Raw genomic sequence first — 12,371 nt, forward strand, 5'->3', positions numbered from 1 at the left:
TAGCAAAGATGATACCCCAAAATACATTCTGCTACTCCTCCTGAGTATGGTGATACCACATGTGCTTTTAGTAGTATCCACCAGAGCACTGGTCCAGGCAGCAGGCAGGGATGTGCTTAGCGACAGCAATGGTAATTATCCAGGCAGCCAGCAGGAATATTGTCTGTAGTCAGCACAAGGATATTGTCAGCACAGCAGTCCATAGAAATTGTCCAGGCAGAGACAGCCAGCACAGCCATAATATTGGTCCTAGTACACTGTTACCTGCAGACACTCATTATCGTACCGCTCTCCAGCCCTTCATAAACATACTGCCTCTTGCTACAGCTAATTATTTGCATAGTCCAGGTAGCGGTGTGGTCTGTTAATGCGGCAGGCAGAGGCATGGTGGCAGTAAGTCAGTGGCAGGCTGAGGGCTGCAATCACGTAAGACCTGTGCACAGGGGCACAGAGGTAGAGGCTTCGACCCACCCAAATCTCTATGAAGCCTCTGGACTCCAGACCCTAATCCAAAAACCGGAAAAAAACAATAAAAAATGTTTCCTCCATCCGGAAAAACATTTCTGGAGCCCCTCACATGTGAGACCCCTGTGTAGCAGGGCAACAGATCAGTCCAAGCGGTAGGCAAAAGCATAGTCCATAAAACAGGCCAGGGTCAGATGATGTGCAAGCAGTCCAAGCTGTAGGCATAAGCATAGTTGATAAAACAGGCCAGGGTCAGTTCACGTGGAAGCAATCCAAACGGTAGGCAAAGGCATAGTCACAAAATAGGCCAGGGTCAGTTCACGTAGAAGCAGTCCAAACAGTAGGCAGAGGCATAGTGTCCAGGCTGGCTTAGCCCTTCCTCCTCTGGACTGGTGGCTCAGCTGTCAGCTAATTGCCAGCTCTTTTCTCTCTCTTCAATTACCAGCTGTTCCCGATGATGCTCGTCTGGCCTGCCTATATAAAGTCTTCCAGCTCATTTCTCCTTTGCCTTCACGTTTGGTCACATCACTAAGAACCATCTCATGCTGTTGTTTCAAGACTGGCTTGCTAACATCCCTCCTGGCTTCCATCCTGCTTGCAGTTGCTCTCCGTGGATCCCTGACTAGTGATGGACGAACTTCCGACGGGACGTTTCGCGAACGCGGACCGCGAACGCGGCTGATAGTTCGCGAACCGTAACGTTCGCGGAGGGCCCCATTGACTTCAATGGGAGGCGAACTTTGCAAACCTACAGGTCAAATTTGCAGCCACAAAATAATTACTAGCTGTGCAAACATAGTCCCACCACATGGCCAATGACACAACACATGTATGAGGTGAATCTGGGATCGACAACTACAAGCATTCTTTTTTTATATGTGAAATTGTGACAATTCAGGACTGTGGAGCGCATGAAGGCAATAGAGGAGAGGGAAGGTCAGGGTAGGCAAAGAAGAGGGTGCAGGAGATGATCACCAGCAGCGTAACATACAGCAATGACACCTGCACCGTGATAGAGTGATCTGACACCAGCACCGTGATAGAGAGCACTGACATCAGCAGCGTGACATACAGCAATGACACCTGCACCGTGATAGAGTGATCTGACACCAGCACCGTGATAGAGAGCACTGACATCAGCAGCGTGACATACAGCACTGACACCAGCACCCTGATATACAGCACTGACACCAGCACCGTGATATACAGCACTGACACCTGCACCGTAAGCAGCCCCAGGAGGAAGTCAGCATAGCACAGGGAGGGTGCGAGCCCCTCATAATGAGCATAGCACAGGGATGGTGGGAGCCCCTCATAATATGCACAGCAGAGGTACAGCCCCAAGAGGAAGTCAGCACAGCACAGGGATGGTGGGAGTCCCTCATAATAAGAAGCCCCAGGAGGATGTCAGCATAGCACAGGGATGGTGGGAGCCCCTCATAATAAGCAGCCCCAGGAGGAAGTCAGCACAGCACAGGGATGGTGGGAGCCCCTCATAATGAGCATAGCACAGGGATGGTGGGAGCCCCTCATAATATGCACAGCAGAGGTACAGCCCCAGGAGGAAGTCAGCACAGCACAGGGATGGTGGGAGCCCCTCATAATAAGCAGCCCCAGGAGGATATCAGCATAGCACAGGGATGGTGGGAGCCCCTCATAATAAGCAGCCCCAGGAGGATGTCAGCACAGCACAGGGATGGTGGGAGCCCCTCATAATAAGCAGCCCCAGGAGGATGTCAGCATAGTACAGGGATGGTGGGAGCCCCTCATAATAAACAGCCCCAGGAGGAAGTGAGCATAGCACAGGGATGGTGGGAGCCCCTCATAATATGCACAGCAGAGGTACAGCCCCAGGAGGAAGTCAGCACAGCACAGGAATGGTGGGAGCCCCTCATAATAAGCAGCCCCAGGAGGAAGTCAGCACAGCACAGGGATGGTGGGAGCCCCTCATAATAAGCAGCCCCAGGAGGATGTCAGCATAGCACAGGGATGGTGGGAGCCCCTCATAATAAGCAGCCCCAGGAGGAAGTCAGCACAGCACAGGGATGGTGGGAGCCCCTCATAATGAGTATAGCACAGGGATGGTGGGAGCCCCTCATAATATGCACAGCAGAGGTACAGCCCCAGGAGGAAGTCAGCACAGCACAGGGATGGTGGGAGCCCCTCATAATAAGCAGCCCCAGGAGGAAGTCAGCACAGCACAGGGATGGTGGGAGCCCCTCATAATAAGCAGCCCCAGTAGAAATATGCTCAACCTCTTCAAACAGGAGGGTATGGGTATATAGTACGGTGTGCTTTTTTTGGACAAGGAAGTGAGCCAAATGAAGAAAGAAGGTCTGTGTGCTCGATTAAAAAAATCGTTTATAGACATATACATGGTTTACTGGTCACATGTGTTGAATTCCTCCGAGATCCATGCCTCATTCATTTTTAGAAATGTGAGGTAGTTAACACTGTCGTGAGCTAGGCGGGTACGCTTATCGGTCACGATCCCCCCTGCTGCGCTGAACGTCCTTTCGGACAGGACACTGGACGAGGGGCAAGCCAACAGTTCGATTGCAAATTGGGCAAGCTCTGGTCAGAGGTCAAGCCTGCCCACCCAGTAGTCCAGGGGTTCATCACTCCTCAGAGCGTCCACATCGGCCGCTAACCCGATGTAGTCGGACACCTGACGGTCTAGGTGTTCCCTGATGCTGGATCCGGATGACACCTGTCGATGGGTCGGCTGAAAGAATGACCTCATATCCGAAGTCACCAACACATCTTCAAACCGGCCTCTTCTTGCAGGCGCTGTTGGATTGGTACCCGCAACTCCTTCTCTGGGAGTGGGAATTGCTCCTCTGCCAGCACATGCAAAAGCAGAATGCAGCATTTCTCGAAGCAAGGCCTGAAAGTGCTCCATTCTGACAGCCCTCTGTGACGGCGGTAACATTTCCACCATTTTGTGTTTGTACCGGGGGTCTAAGTACGTTGCCACCCAGTACTGGTCCTTGACCCTTATGCTTTTTATACGGGGGTCCCTATTAAAACACTGGAGCATGAAGGCCCCCATTTGCACTAAACTGGAAGCGGTGTGGTGGCCTGGCTCCTGCTCATCATCCAGGATAATGTCTTCCTCTTCATTCTCCTCTCCCCATCCACGCACAACAACAGGGATCCCAGAAAGGTTTAAAGCATGCTCTTCTTGCTCCTCCTCATCCGCCCCGGCACCATCCTCCTCTCACTCCTCTTTAGACTCCTGTTGTTCACTTGTCTCAGATAGAGTAGTCCCTCCTGGGAATTCATCCAGCATTGCGACTTCCTCATCTTCCCGCTCCTGCTCCTCCACAGCTTGATCAATGACACGACGCAATGCACGCTCCATAAAGAAGGCATAAGGTACCATGTCACTGATGGCGCCATGGCTGCGACTGACCAGTTTGGTGATCTCCTCAAATGGGCACAGAAGTCTGCATGCGTCGTGCATGAGCAGCTACTGGCGCGGTGAAAAAAAAACCAGCTCCCCAGAACCTGTTCTGCCGCAGAGTTCATACAGGTAGACGTTAACTGCACGTTTCTGCTGGAGCAGCCTATCAAGCATATAGAAGGTTGAGTTTAGGGATGAGCCGAACACCCCCCGGTTCGGTTCGCACCAGAACTTTTGAACGGACCCCACGTTCGTTACGAACGTTAGAACCCCATTGAAGTCTATGGGACTCGAACGTTCGAAATGGAAAGTGCTAATTTTAACGGCTAATATGCAAGATACTGTCCTAAAAAGGGTTTAGAGACCTGGCTCCTGCCCCAGGGGACATGGGTCAATGCAAAAAAAAGTTTTAAAAACGGCCGTTTTGGCGGGAGCACTGATTTTAATGACGATTAAAGTGAAAAAAAAAGTGAAATATTCCTTTAAATATGGTGCCTGTGGGGTGTCTGTAGTATGCCTGTGAAGTGCCACGTGTTTCCCGTGTTTAGAACAGTCCCTGCACAAAATGACATTTAACGGAAATAACACCATTTAAAACTGCTTGCGGTTTTAATGTTATATCTGGTTCCTGCAATATGGTTGAAAATCATTCAGAAAAATGGCATGGGTAGCCCTCCCTGCCCATTACCAGCCTATTTGGGTCTTGTACGCATATTAAGGGGAACCCTGTACCCATATTAAAAAAAGGAAATGCGTGTGGCCCCCAGGCCCTATATACTCAGAACAGCAGTATACAGGCGGTGCAAACAAGACAGGGACTGTGTAGGTTTGTTGTGTTAAGTTGAATCTGTTTGTAATTTTCAACTGGTACATTTTTAAAGTGTAGCTCCAGTCAAAAAAACTATTTTTAAGCTTTTTGGAAAACATAGGGAAGGGTTATCACCCCTGTATAATTTGTTTTGTCGTCCATCTTTTTTCATCTCACTTGCTGCTGTCTCCTTGCGTTTGCAAGTAGGAGATGTTTGTAAGTTGGATGTTTGAAAGTAGGGGCCTGCCCTATATGCTCTGCAGAAATGGCGGAACAAGGTGTTGGTTTTGCCACAACATTGTAAGCCCTGAAAGTGACTCTTGGTGGGCGCTGGAGCGCCCTGCTGTGAACGATTATATCAAGAATTGTAATTACATGCCATTGTTGAACAGTGGTAGAAAAATTGACCTTTGGTGGTTGTGGTGCTGGTGCCACAACACTATAAGTCCTCACCGTTACTCTGGGTGGGCACAGGAAGGGGCCCTCCTGTGAAATATTATATCAAGAATTGTAATTACATGTCCCTGTTAAACAGGGGCAGAAAAATTTGGCCTTAGGCACTGCTGCTGGTGCCACCACACTGCAACCTCTTCCATATACTCTAGTTTTTTTGCTGGAATTAGCCCTGCTGCAAAGCATTGCATCAAAAAGTGTACTTAAACGCCCCTGTTAAACAGGGGCAGAAAAATTGGGCCTTAGGCACTGGTGCTGGTGCCACCACACTGCAACCTCTGCCATATACTCTAGTTTTATTGCAGGAATTAGCCCTGTTTTATTGCAGGAATTTGCAGGAAATAACCCCAATTGGGCTCAAATAGAGAACAGCTATGTAGGTGGATTATAGCGGTATGTACTGGGTACAGAGCACGCAGACAGCACGCACTATCTCCTAACACTACTGACTGCAAGCTCTATTATTAAAGATAGATCACTAGCTATATAGGTGACGTGAATATCGCGGTGTATACTGCGGTCAGGGCACGCAGACAATAACCAGAAAACAGCAGAGATAAAGGGGTATATACAGATGTATACTGTGCTGTGCTGGAGGCACACACAACTTCCAATAACTCCTGCAGATGGCAATTGGGCTCAAATAGAGAACAGCTATGTAGGTGGATTATAGCGGTATGTACTGGGTACAGAGCACGCAGACAGCACGCACTATCTCCTAACACTACTGACTGCAAGCTCTATTATTAAAGATAGATCACTAGCTATATAGGTGGGGTGAATATAGTGGTGTATACTGCGGTCAGGGCACAGACAATAACCACTACACAACAGCAAGATAGGAAATCAGCCAAAAATGATCGGTGTGTACTGTGTTGAAGGTACACAGAACACCCACTGCTTCAGATGCCAACATACTACACGAGGCCGCCTCAATGGCGGCCTTATATAGTGTGGGGCGTGCACTACACAGCCTGAGCTATGATTGGCCACAGGCATCCTGCCTGTGGCCAATCATGGCTCTCCTCGCTGCTGGTGCTGCGATTGGCCAAGCATGCAGGGTCACAGTGCATGCTTGGCCAATCATGAGCCAGCAATGCACTGCGCCATCGCAGTGCATTGTGGGCCGTGAGCGCCACGCGAATTTTGATGTGAACGGACCAAGTGTTCGGATTTTGCGGAACGGAGTTCCATCGCGTCGGGTAATCACAAATAAGACGTCTGACAGGCAGATTGTGTCGCCGCTGAATGTCAGCAAGGCGAGCCATGGCCGTGTAAGATCTTTTGAAATGGCCCGAGATTTTCCTTGCCTGCCGCAAGATGTCCTGGACCCCAGGGTATTTGACAACGAATCGCTGCACGACCAAGTTTAAGACGTGTGCCATGCATGGCACGTGCGTAATTTTGCCCTGTTTCAATGCGCTAAGCAGATTGGCACCATTGTCACACACCACTTTACCAACTGTCAAATTGAGCGGTGTTAGCCACTGATCTGCCTGTGAATGCAAAGCTGAAAGGAGTGTCGGGCCAGTGTGGCTCTTGGCTTCCAGGCACAACAGACGCAGCATGGCATGGCAACGTCTCACCTGGCATGTCGAATAGGTTCTGGGGAGCTTGAGCGGCGCAGCGGAAGAGACGCTAGCAGCGGAAAAGGAGGAGTCAGCCGAGGAGGAGAGGGAGGAGGATGTAGTAGGAGGAGGAGGAGAAGAAAAGCCAGGCCTGCATGCAATCCGTGGCGGTAAAACCAAATCTACACGGGTGCCACGGGTTACATGCTTGACGGCCGTCAGAAGGTTCACCCAGTGGGCAGTAAAAGTTATATACCTTCCCTGCCCGTGTTTGCTAGACCATGTGTCTGTAGTCAGATGTATCTTGGCACCTACACTGTGTGCCAGAGATACATTCACTTGCCGCTGAACATGGCCATATAGCTCTGGGATGCCCTTCTCTGAGAAATACTTCCTTCCTGGGACCTTCCATTGTGGTGTTCCAATGGCCACAAATTTTCGAAAGGCCTCTGAGTCCACCAGTTTATATGGCAGTAGTTGGCGGGCTATCAATTCTGACAAGCCAGCCGTCAACCGTTGGGCAAGAGGGTTATCCGGCGTCATCATTTTTTTACGCTCGAACATTAGGCCCACGGAAGCCTGCCTTTTTGCAGAAAAACGTGAGCTTGGCATGATGGAAGGTGGAGTGGAGGACAATTGTGAGGAGAGAGGAGAAGTAGAAGACGAGGCTGGACGGTGAGAGCCTGGAGTGTGGCTTTGTGTGTTCCGTTGCTCCCACTGGGCTCGGTGATGGCTGCTCATGTGCCTTCTTAAGGCGGTCGTCCCTAGGTGAGTATTGGGCTTACCGCGACTAATGCGTTGACTGCAAAGATTACAGATGGCAACGTTATTGTCAGCAGCGGACACGTTAAAAAAAGCCCACACTGTGGAGCCATGTGCCGGCGTCCTGGGAGCGCCAGATGTGACCGTACATGGTCGATGACTCGCTCCTGATACATTAGCAGTCTGCTTTGTCCCTCCTGTGCAATGTAAGTTATTCCTGCTTCTCCTCCCTATCTGCTGGTCCATATCTCCCTCTGAACTCCCCTCCTCTTTCTCTCTTGTGGGCACCCACGTGACATCACTAGACACGTCATCATCGACGTCACCTTCCCCACCGCTATAAGTAGAGATTTCGGAGTAGGCAGCAACACCGGGGACCAACCTCCTCCTTGGGCTGATCTGGGTACTGTCGTCAGACTGCTGAGTGGCGGTTGTTGCTACCTCCTCTTCCTGATCCAATGCCAAGAGTGGCTGCGCATCAGAAATGTCTTGATATGGATCGGAAAATAATTCCTGTGACTCAAGTAGAAGGTATGTGGTGGTGGTGGTGTTGTTGGTGGTAGTGTCTTTGGGGGTGCACATAGCAGAGAGTGAAGAAGAGGGTGCAGATCGAGAGGATGAGGAGGGTGCAGAAGAGTAAGGCTGAGTGAGCCACTCAACCAAGTCTGGTGCGTACTTTAAAGTAATTGAACGCACCTTCTGCAACTTCCCACTTTGGCTCAAGCCTGTTGCTCCTGCCCTACCCCTACCACCCCTGAGGAAGGGCCTGCCTCTTCCTCTGCCTGTCATTTTTTAAATGACCCTGTGACAAAACTCTTAGTCCCTATACTGATAAAGGACTGCTGCAGAATAGGGCAGCAGTCAGCAGTAGTGCACCTCAACCTTATATATTGTGGACCTATACCAGTCCTTAAAGCGGGATTCCACCCTAAAGTGGAACCTCCGCTGATCGGAACCCCCCCCCCCCCTCCGGTGTCACAATTGACACCTTTCAGGGGGGAGGGGGGTGGAGATACCTGTCAAAGACAGGTATTTTCACCCACTTCCGGGCATAGACTCCCACGGGAGTCTACGCCATTTCCTGCCCTGCCGCGCTGTCTGCTGGGACACACACGGGTCCCAGTGACAGCGCGGAGATTTCCTATTGCGCAGCGCGGTTCGCGCATGCTCAGTAGGGAACCGGGAAGTGAAGCCGATTAGCTTCACTTCCTGATTCTCTCACCTAGAATGGCGGCGGCAGCAGCCGAGGCCCGAGCGGTCGATTGGCCTCGGCTGCCGGCATCGCTGGAACCCGGGACAGGTGAGTGTCCATTTATTAAAAGTCAGCAGCTGTAGTATTTATAGCTGCTGGCTTTTAATATTTTTTTTTTGGCGGAATCCCTCTTTAAGGATTAGCAGACTGTACCTCACTCATCCCTATGTACTGTAGTACACTATACCTTACCAGTCCTTATAAGGACCTTTGTGGAACTAGTAGGTTGTGAATGATTAGCAGACTGTACCTCAGTCCCTATACTGATAAAGGACTACTGCAGCAGAAGGGCAGCAGTCAGTAGTAGTGCCCCTCAACCCTATATATTGTGGACCTATACCAGTCCTTAAGGAATAGCAGACTGTACCTCACTCAACCCTATGTACTGTAGTACCCCATACCTTAGCAGTCCTTATAAGGACCTTTGTGGAACTAGTAGGTTGTAAATGATTAGCAGACTGTACCTCAGTCCCTATACTGATAAAGGACTGCTGCAACAGAAGGGCTGCAGTCAGCAGTAGTACACCTCACCCTATATATTGTGGACCTATACCAGTCCTTAAGGAATATCAGACTGTACCTCACTCAACCCTATGTACTGTAGTACCCTATACCTTACCAGTCCTTATAAGGACCTTTGTGGAACTAGTAGGTTGTGAATGATTAGCAGACTGTACCTCAGTCCCTATACTGATAAAGGACTACTGCAGCAGAAGGGCAGCAGTCAGCAGTAGTGCACCTCAACCCTATATATTGTGGACCTATACTCAACCCTGTGTACTGTAGTACCCTATACCTTAGCAGTCCTTATAAGGACCTTTGTGTAGCTAGTAGGTTGTGAATGATTAGCAGACTGTACCTCAGTCCCTATACTGATAAAGGACTGCTGCAGCAGAAGGGCAGCAGTCAGCAGTAGTGCACCTCAACCCTATATATTGTGGACCTATACCAGTCCATAAGGAATAGCAGACTGTACCTCACTCAACCCTATGTACTGTAGTACCCTATACCTTAGCAGTCCTTATAAGGACCTTTGTGGAACTAGTAGGTTGTGAATGATTAGCAGACTTTACCTCAGTCCCTATACTCATAAAGGACTACTGCAGCAGAAGGGCAGCAGTCAAGTATAATGTTCTTTCTATATTTGGAAGAAAGAATATTATACATGTACAACCCTATTACCATACCAGTCCTGAAAAGAACCTTTGTGGACCTAATAGTAACAGCTACTGATTAAACTGACTGTCCCTCACTGCCACACACAGCTTCCTGCCTGTCCCTATTTAAACTAACAAAACACAAGCTGCTGGAACAATAACTTGAATAGCACTCAAAACTATATCCTGTACTACTTTACCATACCAGTCCTGAAAAGGACTTTTGTGGACCTAATAGTAATAGCTAATGATTAAACTGACTGTCCCTGCTGCACACAGTGTCCTGTCCCTCTCTCTACACTGACAAAAGACAGGCTGCTGCAACAATCACTAGCACAGCAGTGCCTCAAACCTATATCCTGAACTACACCTAACACCTATACCATACCAGTCCTGAAAATAACTTTTGTGGACCTAATAGCTAGCGATTTGGGTAACTGCAGTCTCTCCCTGCTCCACACAGCAACCTCTCCCTATAGTGACATACAAAAGAATGTAAAATGGCCGCCGGATCGGGTCTATTTATAAGTTAGGGGGAATGTCCAAGTATTCATGTGCTGTAATGTCTCAATTGGCTGTCCTGTACCCCATGATGGATGTGTCATCATAGGTCAAAGTTCTTTTACACAGTAAACACGGAAGTCCGCCAGGCGAACGGCGGCAATAGTCCGCCGATTGGGCGGACCGCGAACAGCCGAAATTTGCCGCGAAACGACCGCCGGGCGAACCGTTCGGCCATCCCTATCACTGATGTCTGGACTGGCTGATTACCCGATCTGGTTTATGAACTTTGGACTGGCTGACTACCCGATCTGGCTACTGGATTCTGGCTTGCTTGACTACGCTTTTTCCTATTTATATTTTTATTTTTATTAATAAACAAGTGTGATTCGATTGTACTTCTGTCTCTGTCTGTTTCATGGTTCCTGACAGTACGTGAAGGCCATGAATTCAGAAGATACAGTCAATCCACTTGTTGGTAATATTTTTTCCAGATTGGATGAGCAAGATCACCGCATGGATCAGTTTGCCTTGGCGTTACAAACGCTCCTTAATCGCACGGCTCACCTGGAATCCCCCATGGTGGTTGCTCCGGTACAACCTGAGTCGCAGGCCGTCCCTGCTGCTGCGCCAGTCTCTGTGCAGGCACCCGCCTCAACTATTACCTCTATAAGAGGCATGTCTGGTTCTGCTCTGCTTCCCCAGCGATTTGGGGGCGATCCAGTTCAATGCAGAGGGTTTCTCAATCAGGTTGAGATATACTTCGAAATGCTGCCCCAGGCGTTTCCCACGGACAGAAGCAAAGTAGGTTTCGTGATATCTTTGCTTTCTGAGAGAGCCTTGGCCTGGGCTAACCCTCTATGGGAGACACAAAAACCTGTTGTCTTGAGTTACCCTCAGTTTGTGGCCTCCTTTAAAAGGGTTTTTGACGTTCCTGCACGCTCCGCTTCTGCTGCCAAGTGCCTCATGTCCATCAAACAGAGTACGAAACTATCAAACTGTTGCCGACTACGCCATTGAATTCCGTACTCTGGCAGCAGAGGTTGCTTGGAACAATGAGGCCCTCGTGGCTGCTTTTTCTCATGGTCTCTCGGATTCCATCAAGGATGAGATAGCAGCCCGAGATATACCCACTGAGCTGGAGAGCTTGATCTCGTTTGCCATCCTCAATGACTCCAGACTCAGAGAAAGACTTTCTCTTAAGGAGCGCTTGTGGAAGCCTCCAGTACGTTTGCCTCCGAGCTTTGTAGTCCAACCAATGCCTCCCTCACCTCCCATGCCTCCTGGTACCGAGTTGGTCAGTGAAGATGAACCCATGCACCTGGGCTTCACGCGTCTCTCTGCGGATGAGAGAGCCTTTAGGAGGAGGGAGAGATTGTGCCTTTATTGTGGCCAGGCAGGTCACTTTTTGAAGTCTTGTCCTACCCGTCCAGGGAACGCCCGAACCTTGGGGTCCTGTCATGGATAGACCCTAGGTGGCGTTGTTTCGTCCCCAGTTATCCAGAAGGATAAGCCCCTGGTTTTGGTCACTCTCCCTTGGGCTGAGTCGTCCATCGAGATACAGGCTCTAATCGACTCTGGGGCTGCAGGCCTGTTCATTGATGCAGCATTTGTTTCGCATCACTCGATTCCGCTGCAGCTGCGTGACACTCCTTTTGCCATTGAGGCTCATGAGACAGTTCCCTTGTCCATGGCCGTAGGGGCTCTTCACCATGAGATAATCCAATTCCAAGTTATTTCCTCACCCAGATTTCCGCTGGTTATTGGTTATCCTTGGTTACAGAGGCACAACCCCTCTTTTGATTGGCTCCTGGTCACCACAATGCAGTGAGACATGCTTCCTGAAGGTATCCAAGGTCCTGTGCACCGCTTCACTCCCCTCCCTGCCGAAGGAGTACCGTGATTTTGGCGATGTCTTTGATAAAGGTCAAGCCGGTAGTTTGCCTCCACACCGCCCTTATGATTGCACAATTGACCTTCAACCTGGTGCCATACCTCC

Source organism: Lithobates pipiens, unplaced genomic scaffold, assembly GCF_037356315.1.
Source record: "Lithobates pipiens isolate NorthernLeopardFrog02 unplaced genomic scaffold, aLitPip1_a1.2 Scaffold_13, whole genome shotgun sequence".
In the NCBI taxonomy this organism is placed as follows: Eukaryota; Metazoa; Chordata; class Amphibia; order Anura; family Ranidae; genus Lithobates; species Lithobates pipiens.